At 38.1% G+C, this 16,525-nt stretch overlaps 1 protein-coding gene and 1 non-coding gene across 3 annotated transcripts in view; one reads left to right on the top strand and one right to left on the bottom strand.

The window, feature by feature from the left end:
* Positions 1-16,525, top strand: part of SPPL3 (signal peptide peptidase like 3) — a 139,929-nt gene that overhangs the window by 2,883 nt on the left and 120,521 nt on the right. The window lies entirely within an intron of this gene.
* TRNAK-CUU (transfer RNA lysine (anticodon CUU)) lies at positions 978-1,050 on the bottom strand. Its single transcript has one exon. It is a non-coding gene; the product is annotated as a tRNA-Lys (tRNA).

Here is a 16,525-nt window from a genome sequence, read left to right as displayed (position 1 = left end):
GAAGAATCTTTTTAAAAAAAAAAATTTTTTTTTTATTGGAGTTTGATTTGCCAACATATAGTATAACACCCAGTGCTCATCCCGTCACCCAGTCACCCATCTCCCCACCCACCTCCCCTAGAGTTAGGAGTCTCTCATGTTCTGTCACCCTCTCTGATTTTTTCCCACTCATTTTCTCTCCTTTCCCCTATAATCCCTTTCACTATTTTTTGTATTCCCCGTATGAATGAAACCATATGTCTGTCCTTCTCCAATTGACTTACTTCACTCAGCATAATACCCTCCCGTTACATCCACTTCGAAGCAAATGGTGGATATTTGTTGTGTCTAATGGCTGAGTAACATTGTATATATAGACCATATCTTCTTTATCCATTCATCTTTCGATGGACACCAAGGTTCCTTCCACAGTTTGGCTATTCTGGACATTGCTGCTATAAACATTGGGGTGCAGGTGTCTCAGTTTTTCACTGCATCTGTATCCCCAGTAGTGCAATTGCTGGGTCATAGAGTAGCTCTATTTTTAACTCTTTGAGGAACCTCCACACAATTTTCCAGAGTGGCTGTAGCAGTTCACATTCCCACCAGCAGTGCAAGAGGGTTCCCCTTTCTCCACATCCTCTCCAACATTTGTTGTTTCCTGTCTTGTTAATTTTCACCATTTGTCAGTGAAGAATCTAGAATATAGATGTCAGAAGATTAAAAATAGTTTCCTTAGGATTTTCTTTTCTTGTCTTTTTTTAAAAAGATTTTATTTATTTATTTGTTTATTTTTAAAGATTTTATTTATTTATTCATGAGAGACCGAGAGAGAGAGAGAGGCAGAGACACAGGAAGAGGGAGAAGCACGCTCCATGCAGGGAGCCTGATGTGGGACTCGATCCAGGTCTCCAGGATCACGCCCTGAGCCAAAGGCAGATGTCCAACTGCTGAGCCACCCAGGAGCCCCTAAAGATTTTATTATCAAGCAATCTCTACACCCAACATGGGGCTTGAACCCATGACCCTGAGATCAAGAGTCACAAGCTCCACCGACTGAGCTAGCCAGGTGCCCCAGGATTTTAGTGTAATAAGATAGGTAAATTATAAAGCAAGATTGGTCATGTGGTAATTGTTGAAGCTTAGTGATGAGTACTTGAAGGTTTATTATTCTATTCTGTATATTTTGACATGTTTACATTTTTCATAATAAAAAGTTAACTTAAAAAGAAACTTCTATACATGCTATTCATGCTGTTTTCTGGTTTCTTGTGCTTGCTTTCTGTGTTGAGAAGCTAGAGTGGGTGTATTGACTTAAGAATATGTAGGTTATGACCTGATGAATGAGGGGGCACAAGCCATCCAGGTATTTGGCAGATACCTCCATCAGCATCTGAGCTCCCACTTTGGGAAGATGAAATCCAAGGGGTCATTTCAGTTGAAGGTGCAGTTTCAGTACACTCATACAGTGGAAGTACAGTAGTCCTCCATTATCTGTGGGGTTTACATACCAGGAACCCAGTGGATGTCTGAGACCAAGGGTAGTACTGAACCCTGTATATACTATGTTTTTTTATACATACATATGTATGATAAAATTAAGTTATAAATTAGGCCTAGTAATAGATTAACAACAAATAATACAACAATTATAGCAACATACTGTAATAAAAATTACGTGAATGCAATCTTCCTTGAAGTATCTTATTGTAGTGTATTCACCCTTGTGATGACAGATGAAAAAATGCTTAAGTGATGAGATGAAGGGAGGTGAATGACATGGAGGTTGTGGCGTAGCGTTAGGCCGCTATTGACCGTATGATAATAGATGAGGAAGAGGATCATCTGCTTCCAGACTGTGATTGACCCTGGTAACTGAAACCATGGGGCCCAATGAGCCAGGGAACGGGCAGTTCTCTGTCCCAGGTAGGTCATGAGCAGGAGATACAGAGCAGGGTAGCAAACACCTGTTACTTACAAGGTGATTGGTGTGCAGGTCAGTAATTTGGGGGGCTTACCTCTAGTGGTTATTATTAACAGGTGCCCAGGGAAAAGCAAAGCAGGGACTTACAGTGTGCATCCTAAACTCAAATCCTTATCTAAATATCCAGACTCTAGTTGTGATTACAAATATCATACTGTAAAATGGCAGCAACTGAGAAAAGCAGTGTTGTCCTCGAAAGTTGTTTTCCTTATCATACTTTATTCCTAGCAAAGTCTATCAAAATCTCATTACCCAAGGGTTCACCCGAAATTCCACATATCTGAGAAACATTTCTATATCCAACTGATCTCTTTATATTTGATATTTGTAGTCTGTCTGCATTTTTGCTACTTTTATGTGTTTGAATACCTAGCCTCTTCATTAGATTGTAAGCTCCTTGAGAGTAAGGATGCTCTTACAGTACCTCCCACATACTTAGTACATTGTCTTGCCTGTAGCTTCTGCTTAGAACACATTGATTGAATAGGATAGATTCAATAGGATGATTGTTCATCCTTTGTTGAAAGAATATTTTAAGTGTGAGGGAAAGCTACAGATAGGTGTTTATTATAATCCATATACTATACTTAATAAAAGCTCTTGGTAACTTAGTTTCTTGGTATCACAGTGCTGTAAGAATGAGTAATGCCATCCTTAATAAAATTTTAAATAAAAGCTATTGACAGATGAAATTAAAATAATTGGTAGTAATACTGCAATCTTTATCATGATGTAACCACAGGACTCAGCTTGTATCCTTCTTACTTGTATACTCAGGAAGTAAAAGAATGCATGTGAAAACACAAATAGAAGGTGGAAGCTAGATTTTTTTATTAATTTGGGAAAAAACACCTTGCTCGATGTGTATTTATGAGCAGTTACTTTAGCATAAGTTCTGTGGGAAACAGGAATTTGTCTCTCTTTCCCTCTCTTTTTTTAGGAACTTCTCGATGGAGTCAATGCAGTACTTGAATCTTGGTGGTAAAAATTACTTAAGTTAGCGTTAATGTTGATGTAGGGGGAAAAGGAAATAAGTACATGTGGACCTCATCGAAATGAATTTTGTTTCCAAAGTAGTATCATAACAATTTATTGTGTGTTTTCTGGGTGCTAGGGCTTTAAAGCATTGTTAAATAAGGAAACTGAAGCTCAAAGAATTTAAGTAACTTGCCAAATAACACGTAAATGGTAAAAGGGCTCAAAGTGAAGACTGTTTAACATGATTCTGTGGCTAAATCTATCTACTTCCATTTCCATAATCACTACTGTAAGCCAGTCCATTTTTGCTTGAGTTCCCTGTTAGCCTCCTCACTGGTTACACCTCCCCCCTCCCCTATTCTCCACACGATGACTGTTCTCCTAAGTGACCTTCTGACAGCTTAAAAAACTCTTCAGTGGTCACACTTGGAATAAAACCCAGGTTCCTCAGTAGGCTCTTCACAGTTTTATCTTGTGTGGGTTTCTGAGGGATGACAGACAAACTAAAAAGTTACACAAGAGTAAGAATCTTTTCTATTTTGGTATTCTCTCCAGTGCTTGGTATGTAATAATAGCTGGTAAATATTTACTGAACAAGTGAATGAGAACACTTCCCCCTGGGCTATGTGTCTTAAGGTCTACTCTAAAGATTGCATTATATTGAGGTAATATACTGTGAATATAATGGGCAAATAGTATTATACCTGATACTAGGTATTGGCAAATAGTGTTATACCTGAGAATGAGAAATAACACAGATCTCTAGAACTCATGAAAGTCACTTCTATGCAATTACTATTGTGTATTGTTGTATCTGTTGTGATCATATCTGTTCTTGTGTCTTGTGGTCATTGCATTTTATGCAAATTTTTCAGAGAGAAATTATTTAGTTGAAAATGTGTGTCTAGCATTATAGGCTTTAGATTTGCTCATTTTTAAAACATGTCTTGCTTCTAGTTAAGGTGCTATAATAATGGTTTGGCAATGCATGATTCAGACTGAAATTAACCAAAACTAAGACCAGGAATTTGTACTGAAATCATTTTCCTGCCTGGGGATAGAGGAGAGGGAAGCTGGAGAGTCTGTAACCATCCTATAATTTACCGAGTGGTATTATGAATTCAGGAGCCTAATGTCCATGCATTTCCTTCTCTTCTTTTCTTTTCTTTTCCTTTCCTTTCCTTTCTTTTCCTTTCCTTTCCTTTCCTTTCCTTTCCTTTCCTTTCCTTTCCTTTCCTTTCCTTTCCTTTCCTTTCCTTTCCTTTCCTTCCTTTCTTCCTTTCTTTCTTTCTTTCTTTCCATTTTTTTATTTATTTATGATAGGCACACAGTGAGAGAGACAGGCAGAGACACAGGCAGAGGAAGAAGCAGGCTCCATGCACTGGGAGCCTGACGTGGGATTCGATCCCAGGTCTCCAGGATCGCGCCCTGGGCCAAAGGCAGGCGCTAAACCGCTGCGCCACCCAGGGATCCCTCTTTCTTTTCTTTTCTTTTTTCTTTTCTTTTCTTTTCTTTTCTTTTCTTTTCTTTTCTTTTCCTTTTCTTTTCTTTTCTTTCTTTTCTCTTTTCTTTTCTTTTCTTTTCTTTCTCTTCCTTTCTTCCTTTCTCTTCCTTTCTTCCTTTCTTCTTTTCTTTTCTTCTTTTCTTTTCTTTTCTTTTCTTTTCTTTCTTATTTATTTGACAGAGCACAAGTAAGGGGAAGGCAGAGGGAGAGAGAGAGAATCAGGTTCCCTGCTGAGCAAAAAAGCCCAACGTGGGGCTTGATCTTGAGCCGAGGGCCAGATGTTTAGCCCACTGAGCCACGCAGGCACCCTATCCATGCATTTCTAAAAATAGATTTCTGTGTGACCATCTATTTTAGAGATGACAAACGCCCTTGAATTGAGGTGTTACGGAATTCTAATTGTTTTTTACTTCAACGTTAATAACTTAGTTTTTATCATTCTCACATTTCATCAAACTATCTCATGGAAAATCGAGATGTCTTAAGAGGAGAATATCTAGCCAAGTCTTGTTTTACTTGGCTACATTTGGCATCTGAACTTGATGTGATTGCTGTCCCTGGCAATAGAGCCGTTAAGTATGACTTGATTTGTTAAATCCTAGAGTATATTTTCTGGAGTTTAATGGTTGCTTCTTGGGAGTTAAAAAAGACAATGTTGGTTTAATTTGTTGTATGTATAAGTCAAATTTTTGCAACTTTGCAACAAGTTTCTGTAACATTTTCCAACCTTTACTGGGAAAGTTAGAGGTACAGTGTGCCTCTTCTGTAATTTTAACTTCTTAGGTGTCTAGAGGGATTCAATTTTACAGTGAAAATCTACAATTAGTCCCTATGATCCTCACAATGAATTCTTACCTGTCAGATTTTATTAATAGGTCTCACTAAGGCCAAAGCTTAAAACAGACCTACTCATTAGCTGTGATTAGACTAGATTGAGCACCTATGAAAAGTTAGGTTTGAAAATGTTTTTAAGGTATTAGACCAATCAGTCTATGAATATACATTAGTAGAAATCTAATAGAAAATCCCATTTCTTGATTTGTAGATTTCACCCTAATTTGATAAGACTTGATAATCTCTGTTTTGGAGTCCTGGTATTGATAGTGAAGAACCACTAAGGGATAAAAAACAGTAGAGATGTGCCCCACTTTTTTTTAAATGAATTTTTGAATTTTACTGAATGTAAGTGATTGCTCAAAAAATATTTGATTCTGTCAATGCCACTCATTACATTTTTGTTTGAAATTCTAAAATAAGAGGTTTTAATTCCATTCTGGTTTCTTCAAATTGGGAAAAATTTTATTTGAGGGTGATTTCCAGCTCTGATGAACTGGGATCTAGTCTTGTTTTAGTTCCAGTTTTGTAGTCTGTAGAATGGGTATGTCGTACTCCAAAGAGTTGTTGCAAGGATTTAATGAGATAATGCACATGCAAATGCTTTGTAAATTGCTAAGTAAAATATAAAAGCAAGGTATTTGTGCTCTACATTGTTAGATCCAGACAGGTTCCAGATACAGAGTTCCTTACTACAGGAAATAATTTTTCTTGTTTCATAATATAAGTAGCATTTAAACTTTGAGGTGTCCATTCTAGTGAGGATTCTTTTGAGATATCCAGGTAATTCCATATAAAAAGAAAGAAAAGTTTTCAAATTGTCATTGATTTATATTGTTGCCTTTGAAATGTGCTATAAGGTCATTTTCTTCTAGTCACATTTTATGGTCCAAAAATAAAGAAGAAAAATCATGAATTGAATAAAGGCTAAGTTTTTTCACAAAATGTTTTATTTTGATCTTTGTTTTGGAAGGCAGTTTCCTCTATAATGTACTCAGATGAGGGAAGAGTACAGTGGTATGGATAATCCTAGGCTTTTTCTGGTTTTCTTTGGAATGCACAGGGCATTCATACCCTAAAATGCTTGAAGAGGGGCTGTTAGCAGTTTCTTATGTTTTCCCTGTTCCATACCATGTTTGTCAGGCACACCCACTTCCCCTCGTCTGAGGGCCTCAGACTTCGGCTTCACTCTTGACCTAAATAGGACGAATGCAGTAAAGTTTTAATTGTTTTTTCAACTTGGTTATGCAGACATTTTAAGTACGGTACTTGACTTTGTTGTTTCCTTAATTTTGCCTGAGTTCTCTAGCTTTACTTTCCAAACTTGTAAATCTTCAGTCTTGTCTGACAGCCTTAACTTTTAAACCTTTGACTATATGCTCCACTGACTTATAAACTCATCAAAATTTACATTCATTCTCAAAAATGCTTGCAAAAATACTGTTAGAAGTAAAAGTTAATTTTAGGTTCACCTGAGGTGGTTCAGTTAGTTAAGTGTTTTCCTTTGGTTCTGGTCGTGATCTGTGGGTCCCAGGATTGAGCCCCGTGTTGGGCTGTCTGCTCAGTGAGGAGTCTGTTTCTCCCTCTGTGCATCTCCCCGCCCCCCAGTAAATAGAATCTTTTTTTAAAAAAGTTAGTTTTAGAAATTGATTTCTCTTACCTATGCATTGATTAGTGCAAGCACCAATAAATACCTCAGAAAATATTAAGATCTAATAGCTTAAAAATATTTTCATACATAACTTTCATCTTAGGGATTCAGTCTAGTCTTATTATAGAAATGCTACCTAGGGCCACTGTGAGGCTAGTGAGAGTTAAGGATTTAAGATGAGGTCAGTTAATCAAGTTGGAGAGTATAGCTCTGAGGGCAGAATAGAAGCCTGGAAGTTGAGGCTTGGAAAACTCAGAGTTGGGAATTGAAGAGGTGGAATCAAAAAAAGCTCCATCAGAAGTAGGATAATTAGCAAAGCCTAATGGTGATAAAAGAAAAAGCACATAGAATTTTGGAGGGCAAGAGTGTAAAAGGCTACAGGGTTCAAAGAGAATGAAGAAAAACAGGATGTTGAATTTACTAAGGAAGTCATTAGTGAAAGTGCACTAATAAAGATGAGAGTAGAGAGGGTGAAAGGCAAATTAAGGCAGGGTAATGAAGAAATAAAAGGCATCCTTTGGGTACTGGCCATTTGTTTGCAAGATAAGATGGGAAGGACATAAGGAAAGCTGGGGGGTTCTTGATGTAGACAGGGCCATAGTCTTCTGGTTTTATTTTCATTTTTTTGTTAAGGGTGAGAATTCTATACTTGAAGCTAGAGAGAAGGATAAATTGATCTTGGGAAGACTTTTTTTTAAAGATTTTTTATTTATTCATTTGAGAGAGAGAGCGAGCGCTGGTAGGGGAAGAGATAGAGGCAGACTCCCTGCTGAGCAGGAAGCCCGATGTGGGGCTTGATCCCAGGTCCTGGAGAAAATGACCTGAACCCAAGACAGACGTCCAACCATCTGAGCACCCCTTTGGAAAGACTTTTTTTTTTTTTTTTTACTATAGTTTAAATTTAGAGATTTTTGTCTATTTTATTTTTAAAGATTTTATTTTTTTATTCATGAGACACACACACACACACACACACACAGAGGGGCAGAGACACATGCAGAGGGAGAAGCAGGCTCCCCACAAGGAGCCTGATATGGGACTCGATCCCAGATCCCGGGATCAGGACCTGAGCCAAAGGCAGACATGCTCAACCACTGAGCCACCCAGGGATCCCTCAGTTAGTTTTGAAGGGAACTTAATAGGAAATGAACACTTGATGTGTACATTTATTCTTTGCTTCTTTTGGTCTTTATATTGCCACTAGTTTGGATTGTATTGCTTTTGGAGGTCTTGTTTTCTGTTTGTTTTTTTTAATAAGTTTTTAAAAAAATTTTATTTATTCAGAGAGAGAGAGAAACTGAGAGGCAGAGACACAGGCAGAGGGAGAAGCGGGCTCCATGCAGGGAGCCCGACGCGGGACTCGATCCTGGGTCTCCAGGATCAGACCCCAGGCTGCAGGCGGCGCTAAACTGCTGCGCCACCAGGGGTGCCCTCTGTTTTGTTTTTAATTGTATCAATATAAAGTCCAGCCTCTTTGGTCTGACTCACCAAAACAATCTTGCCTTATAACCTTGCTTCCCTGTATTTTCCTTATTTTTTAAAAAATATTTATTTATTCATGAGAGACACACACAGAGAGAGAGAGAGGCAGAGACACAGGCAGAGGGAGAAGCAGGCTCCACCCAGGGAGCCCGACGTGGGACTCGATCCTGGGACTCCAGGATCATGCCCGGGACTCGATCCCGGGACTCCAGGATCATGCCCGGGGCCAAAGGCGGCGCCAAACCGCTGAACCACCTGGGCTGCATTTTCTTTAAAATGCTTGTTATTTCTGCCTAACTGGGTTACTTACTGTTTTTCCCCTTTTATTTAAACTGACTCCTATACCTGGTTAGGCTTTCTCCAAAGTCTCTAAATATGTGAGTCCTACGCATCTTTCAAAGTCCAGCTGAAAAGCTTTTGTCTTCCTACAGAACCTTCTGATTTGCCCAGGAGAAATATTCTTCTGATACCTGTAGTTTTTTATCTGATCCTGTCATGTGGCAGCACTTTTACAATTTTTCTGGCTTTGTATTGAATTATGTAGCTATCTTCCCACCTTGCACGAACTCTGTAAGGATAGGATCAAAATAATTAATTTCCTGGTATAAGGACCTTATGCATAGTAGAGGCTGAGATTTTCCTTTTTTTAAAGAATGAATATTTTAGAGGTGAAATTTGCTAGATTTTAGAGCTAGATTTTAGAAGAGAATGTCACCTTAAAAGTATAATGACAGGGATCCCTGGGTGGCGCAGCGGTTTGGCACCTGCCTTTGGCCCGGGGCGCGATCCTGGAGACCCGGGATCGAATCCCACATCGGGCTCCCGGTGCATGGAGCCTGCTTCTCCCTCTGCCTGTGTCTCTGCCTCTCTCTCTCTCTCTCTCTGTGTGTGTGTGTGATTATCATTCATAAATAAATAAATAAATAAATAAATAAATGAATAAATAAATAAATATTTTTAAAAAAGTATAATGACAGGGCACATAGAAGAGATACTTACCTAACATCTCACAGCTCATTTTTTTTTTTTTTTTGCTTTTTTTAAGATTTTATTTATTCATGATAGACACAGAGAGGGAGAGAGACAGAGGCAGAGGGAGAAGCAGGCTCCAGGCAGGGAGCCTGACATGGGGACCTGATCCCAGGTCTCTAGCATCACGCCCCTGGGCCGAAGGCGGTGCTAAACCACAGAGCCACCCAGGGATCCCCCATCTCACAGCTCTTTAAAGAAAAGTAAAATTGATACTGAATCAAGGGTTGTGGCCAGATATGCCTAACTTGCTAATATCCATACAGCACCTTGAGAAGAGAAAGTGGCTCAGTCCCTGAACTGAACACCTAAGGGACACATTTATAGAGGACCACAGGCTTTTCATTTATGTCATCTTCAACTTACTGCTCCCAATTTATTTCTACTTTATCTCCCAAATAAGCACTTTGTGACATACATTATTTTTTTTAAATGGAGAATCTTTCTCTCTCTCTCTCTCTCTCTCTCTTTTTTTTTGTAATTAGGGAACAAGTTTTGGCCATCTCAAATATTTTGCAGGAGATTGCCTTTGAAATATGAGGAGCAATAAGCTATATGGAAAGTAGCTTCTGAGCAATTTAACATTTTCTATCTCTTTTGCTACTATTTCAGAAATCCATATTTCTTGTATTTAAGCTTCTGTTTAAAGAGCTAAAATATTTTTAAAAAGAGCTAAAAATATTTTAAAAATAAAACCTTATTTTGCCTTCATTTTTTCTCTTTAACTCATTTCTCTTGTTTAATAATTATAATTCAGAAAGGACAGTTCAAAAAACTCTTGGCCTGGTGTGTGCATATTTTAAATTGCATAGATACAGCAGTGCCTCAATTTTAGGTCAGAATTAAACAAACTGGTCATCTGGTATAGGCATAAATCAGAAATTTGGGGGATTAGAAGTTCTTGTTTTGTACCTTCACATGCTGTGCAATGGTGAAAATAACCTACAGACTTAAGAGTGATATAATAGGCTGTTATCCATGGATAACAAAGGTTTTAAGAGCCAACACCAAAGGTTATCAACCAACTTATAGAACAAAAGGGAATAACAAGTAGAAGTAGGAGAGAACAGTGAATACCAGATGTGATTGGACAGTAGAAACAAGGGGGAAGGTTAGAGATTCAAGCATCAGGAAGGTCAAATAATGAGACCAAAAAGAAAAGATAGCCAGCTACCAGAATAGGCAACTCAGTGAGAGTCATCATGTGGCAGAGGTGCAAATGGCCCTGAAGAGCTCTGCAAATCCAGCTTTGTGCCTCACTGTTGACTTACCAGGTTGATAATGAGTTAACAGGTGGTAATGAGGCAATCTTATTAGCCTGTCCCATAGCTTTTGAGAGCTTCTGGCTTGGGTGTTACAGCTGGAGACCTTGGAGACATTTTTAATCCTCATCAAATAAGCCAGTAACTCCTATTGACTTTATACATATAAAATAAAAAATTTATCTCTTCATGGTTTCTGGATGACCCTTCTTTGTATTCACTTAGTACATTGTATTTACCTCTTTCAGTTGTTGTTTGTTTCCCTATAAAGTATTGAGGACATGACTCTATTTTGTTTGTGACTTTATTCTCAGTGGTTTATTTGGCACATAGTTTATTTAAATAAACTATTATTATTTTTTTTTAAACTATTATTATTTATTATTATTCCAGGGCGCCTGGATGGCTCAGTTGGTTAAGTGTCTGATGTCTGACTCTTGATTTTGGCTCAGGTCATGATCTCAGGATCATGAGATTGAGCCCTGTGTCAGGTTCTGCTTTGGGCGTGGAGCTTGCTTACGATTCTCTCTCTCTCCCTTTTCCCCTCTTCCCCACTACACCCCTCTCTCAAAAAAATTTTTTTTCTAATAAGTAACATTCAGTATTTGACTTTTTAAAATAACCCTTAAAAAAGAAAAATTAGTAAGATGGAAGAGTATGTTGCTCTCAACTCTCAGTTTAAGAGACCGCATCAAAGGGACAAACATCAAGTATCATTTGAGGTCTAGAGCTCACTCAATTACACTAAGTAATTGAAAGTATCATTGTTCAGGTTGTTAGGTGAGATCTATCCTGATTATTACTGTTTAATTTATGGAACCTCTTCAGAATTCAGTGGGAGAATTGGTTACTGTATTAGTTAGCTGTTGCCCCAATAATACTGCATAATAAATTATCTCCACACCTAAAATGGCTTAAAATAGCAATCTGCAGATTGGCTGGGCAACTTTGCTTCTTGCTTCAGATCTATACATCAGCTGGGTGGCTCTGCTTCATGTGTGTTTATTTTGGGGCTTAGACTGAATGGGCGGTAGCACCCAGGGGAGGTTCTTCTTACGACAGTGGCAGAAGCATAGGAGGGCAGGTGGAAACTACAAGACTTCTTGAGGCTCATGCTCAGAACTAGCACACTGCCACTTCGGCTTCATTCTTTGAACCAAAGCAAGTCATGTGATGGAAACTGAAGACAAGGAGCCACAAAACTAAACCTTGCCCCTTTTGTGGGAGTAGCTGCACTATTACAGGGCTAAGGAGTAGATTCAGGGAGGAGTGAGGAATTAGGGCCAGTAATGTAGTCAATCACAGGTGAAGTTCCCTCTTCCCTTTCATATGACTAGTTGTCACATTTTCATTCTTTTTTATTTTAATTTTTTAATTTATTTTTAAAGATTTTATTTATTTATTTATTCATTCATTCATTCATTCTTTCATTCATTCATGAGAGAGACAGAGACATAGGCAGAGAGGGAAGCAGGCTCCCTGGAGGGAGCCTGATGCAGGACTTGATCCAGGACCCCGGGATCATGATCTGAGCCAAAGGCAGATGCTCAATCACTGAGCCACCTAGGTGCCCCCCACCTTTTTTTAATTTTTAAAAGATTGTTATTTATTTATTTGACAGCACATGAGCAGGGGGAACTACAGAGGGAGAGGGAGAAGGAGAAGCAGGCTCCCTACGGAGCAAGGAGTGTCATGCAGGACTTGATCCCAGGACCCTGGGAAGGCAGATACTCAACTGACTGAGCCACCCAGATGCCCTCACATTTTCATTCTGTTCTAAAATGAAGCATATCATATAGTCAGATTTCATATAGGCCCCTTTCTGTAGCATTCAGGTTTTCACTGTAATGTTTTTTATTTTTTGTTAATGTTTTATATTTTTAAAGAAGCGTTTTTGAAATATAATTCATGTACGATACAATTCACTTACTTAAAATGTGCAATCCAGTTGTTTTTAGTACATTCACAGAATTATTGCAACCATTGCCACAATTTTAGAACTCTTTTTTTTTTTTTCATCTCAAAAGAAACTGTACCCATTAGCAGTTACTCCCTTTTCCCCTTTTCTCCAGCCCCTGGCAGCCACTACTCTACTTTTGGTTTCTATGGATTTGCCTATTTCATATAAATGGGATAATACAGTATGTGGTCTTTTGATTTCTTTCACTCAGCACTGTCTTCAAGGTTATCCATGCTGTGGCAAGTATTAGTGCTTCATTCCTTTCCATTGCCAAATATAGCCTATTGTATCGATATATCACATTTCACTATCCTTTCATCAAATGACAGTTGTTTTCATTTTTTTTGGCTATTAATAATGCTGCCATGAGCATTCATGTAGAAGTGTTTGTGTAGTTGTATGTACGTTTACATTTCTCTTGGGTAAATACCTAGGAGTGGAATTGCTGGCTCATAGAATTTTTCTATTTAACATTTTGAGGAACTGTCAAATTGTTGTCCAAAACAGCTGTACCATTTTACATTCCCATCCGCAGTGTGTGAAGGTTCTAATTTCTCCCTCTTCATCAACACTTGTCATTGTCTATGTGTGAAGTGGTTTTTACTTGTGTAATGTTTGTATTGAAGGGTTTATAGAGGATAAAAGTGGTAGTTTAAAATATTCAATCTGTTTGTAAATTAAAAAAAAAAAAAAACTGTTAAATCTCTTTGTACTTAACAGTGTAGTACCAAAGTCACACCTCAGGTTTAGTTACCTAAAAAATCTAGCATAAGGAAAAAAAAATCTTTTTTTTTTAATTTATTTTTTATTGGTGTTCAATTTACCAACATACAGAATAACCCCCAGTGCCCGTCACCCATTCACTCCCACCCCCGCCCTCCTCCCCTTCTACCACCCCTAGTTCATTTCCCAGAGTTAGCAGTCTTTACATTCTGTCTCCCTTTCTGATATTTCCCACACATTTCTTCTCCCTTTCCTTATATTCCCTTTCACTATTATTTATATTCCCCAAATGAATGAGAACATATAATGTTTGTCCTTCTCCGATTGACTTCACTCAGCGGAAAAAAAAATCTTTTGGCTTACAGATTTTCTTTCAGGCTACTCCTTATTTGTTTTACATACTAGAGTCATTTAGGAAGAAATTAACCAGGCAGCCTGGGAGGCTCAGTGGTTTAGTGCTGCCTTCAGCCCAGGCCCTGATCCTGGAGACCAGGATTGAGTCCCACGTCGGGCTCCCTGCATGGAGCCTGCTTCTCCCTCTGCCCTCTGCCTGTGTCTCTGCCTCTCTCTCTCATAAATAAATAAAATCTTTAAAAAAAAAAAAAAAAAGGAAATTAACCTCAGATAATTTTTATTTTTTAATTAAAAAAAATTTTTTTTTAACCTCAGATCATTATTAAACAAGTTCTCAACTTTTGGGTAAGTGAATGCCCAGATTATTCTGGCAGCCTGCTGCATTGTCACTAGTCTGAGAGGACTGTGACTGGTTTAATGACTGAAGTTGTTGGGTTTTTTGGGGGAGGAAGGAGGTCCTTGATATCTATTCTTTGCCAGGAAGATAATCATTGGAGGAGTTCGTTGTAAAATATGACCTTTTTTGGGGTAGCAGTGTCCAATAGAAGTATAACATGAATCACATATGTAATTTGAGGTATTCTAGTAGCTGCACTAAAAAGTAAAAAGAAACACATTAAATTAATATTAATAATATAGTTTATTTAATTCAGTGTATCAAAAATATTTATATCATTGGTTATATGTAATCAATAAAGAATTAACAATACTTTACACTTTTTATTACAAAGTCTTCTCAGTCAGATCAGCCACATTTCAAAGCTCAGTGGCTGCATATAGCTAGCAGTCTGCCATATTGAGCAACACTGTCATAGAGGTCTAAGAGCTTATGATCTGGATTTTTCCTCACAATTATAATCTGTATTTTTAGAAAAGATGAGTTCTTGATCAGCCTGTATTCCTGGTTCTTCAATTTTATGTTGTTCCTGCCCTTTTTCTTTTTTTCTTTTAAACGTGGAAGAGGGTCTTCAGAGAGGGTACAGAGAGAGACAAGCTCCTTAAAGCTCAGAATTTTAGCTGTGAGTAGCAATTAGTTAGCAGGAGGGGAAAAATGGGGTCCCTTATCATGAAGGATGTACGAAGTTCTGTAGCAAATAAAAGAACTGTTTCTCTTTGGTTCTTATTTTAATTGTTCTTATATGTTCAGAGTCTCCTTTGGCCTTCTCTTTATCAGTTATATACCACTTGTACTATTTGATGACATAGCTCACTTGGTTAGACAAAATAAGGCTGTAGATTTGATCTCTGTAATTAATGACTGACTTTATGCCTGCTGGGGCTTTACTGTAGTGATAAGGTAGAATAAACAGGGTTCTCTGTTCCATGAGTTTACACTGTTGTTAGAGACTGCTGGTATTTGCTGGGTCCAATGCCAGCAAATAAAATTAAGACAACTATAAGAGGAGGAGATTTCAGAATGGGCATTCATTGTATAGACAGTGTGTCTGTCAATCATTTGATTGCTAGAGGACTGAATTTGGTCAAATGTCTTAATATTTGAGTGCCTTCACCTATAGCTTATATTTTCTAGTTTGCCTTGGTGCCCGCCACTTTCTGTTGCTGTACATTCAATCTCTATCTCTACATCACTAGTTGATATGATTTGCCTAGGCCCTGCAGGCAGTTGAATGGTGACCTCCTGATGTCTATGATCAGTTCTAGGTCATCACCACAAAGGTGGGTCAGGGATAAGGAGATAGCTGATAAGTGCCCCAGTGACAATGGATAAAAAGAGACTTTTATCTTTTGAGTACCTACATCGTTGGACACAAATAGTTCCACCATATTTGACCATTGCATTAAGTATTGTTGACTATTGGGTATCTCAGTGTTCTAACAAATGTTCCATCAACCATGGTTCTGGTTTTCTGAAAGCTGACATGCAGTTATTCTAAATGGAATTCACTTGGAATTCATTTTGTTCTTTTTTTTTTTTTTTTTTTAATTTTTATTTATTTATGATAGTCCCAGAGAGAGAGAGAGGCAGAGACACAGGCAGAGGGAGAAGCAGGCTCCATGCACCGGGAGCCTGACGTGGGATTCGATCCCGGGTCTCCAGGATCGCGCCCTGGGCCAAAGGCAGGCGCTAAACCACTGCACCACCCAGGGATCCCACATTTTGGATCATAGTCTCTACGAATGGTATTCTGATTGAGAGAACAGGGACCACTACCTGATTTACATGATATATCCTATTGCACTCATTTTCGAGCTCTTGTTATTTGCGATCGCGTGGACCCAGGGCCCATTTGTTGAAGGCAACATGAAATCTTTATGAATTATAGGTCCTTAGTGCACAATTGTGGAATTAAAGAATACCATGAGTGGTACTGTCTTTTGGTCTACAGTTTATTGGGTGGCCATGTCAAGTTTTTGAATTACATTATGGTTTTGATAATTTCCAGATATTTTAATTTAACACTTGTTCATTAACTTCACTTTTGAAATATGCTTGAAAAAAATGAAATATGCTTGAAAGCTTTAGCCTTACTAAGAAATGTTTTTTAGTTTAGAATCTGAAATGCTTTGATTTATTGGTATTATAAAGTATTCATTTAACAGCTATTTTAACTGTTCTCAACTGAGTGCACAGCCTTCAGTGACTAAGTGCCAAGCTGGCTGACCCAGGGGGGACAGAATTGGAATCCTTACTTCTTCTCTAGTCCTTTCCACTAAATAATTCCACTCTTTTGGTGATAAAACCTAATGTAGACTTCTTTGGTGGCAAAACCCCCCCACCAAAAAAAAAAAACAAAAACAAAAACACAAGTTGACATGAAATTCT

This window comes from Canis lupus, chromosome 27, assembly GCF_048164855.1.
Source record: "Canis lupus baileyi chromosome 27, mCanLup2.hap1, whole genome shotgun sequence".
Classification (NCBI taxonomy): domain Eukaryota; kingdom Metazoa; phylum Chordata; class Mammalia; order Carnivora; family Canidae; genus Canis; species Canis lupus.
This window is presented reverse-complemented; position numbering and strand designations above follow the sequence as displayed.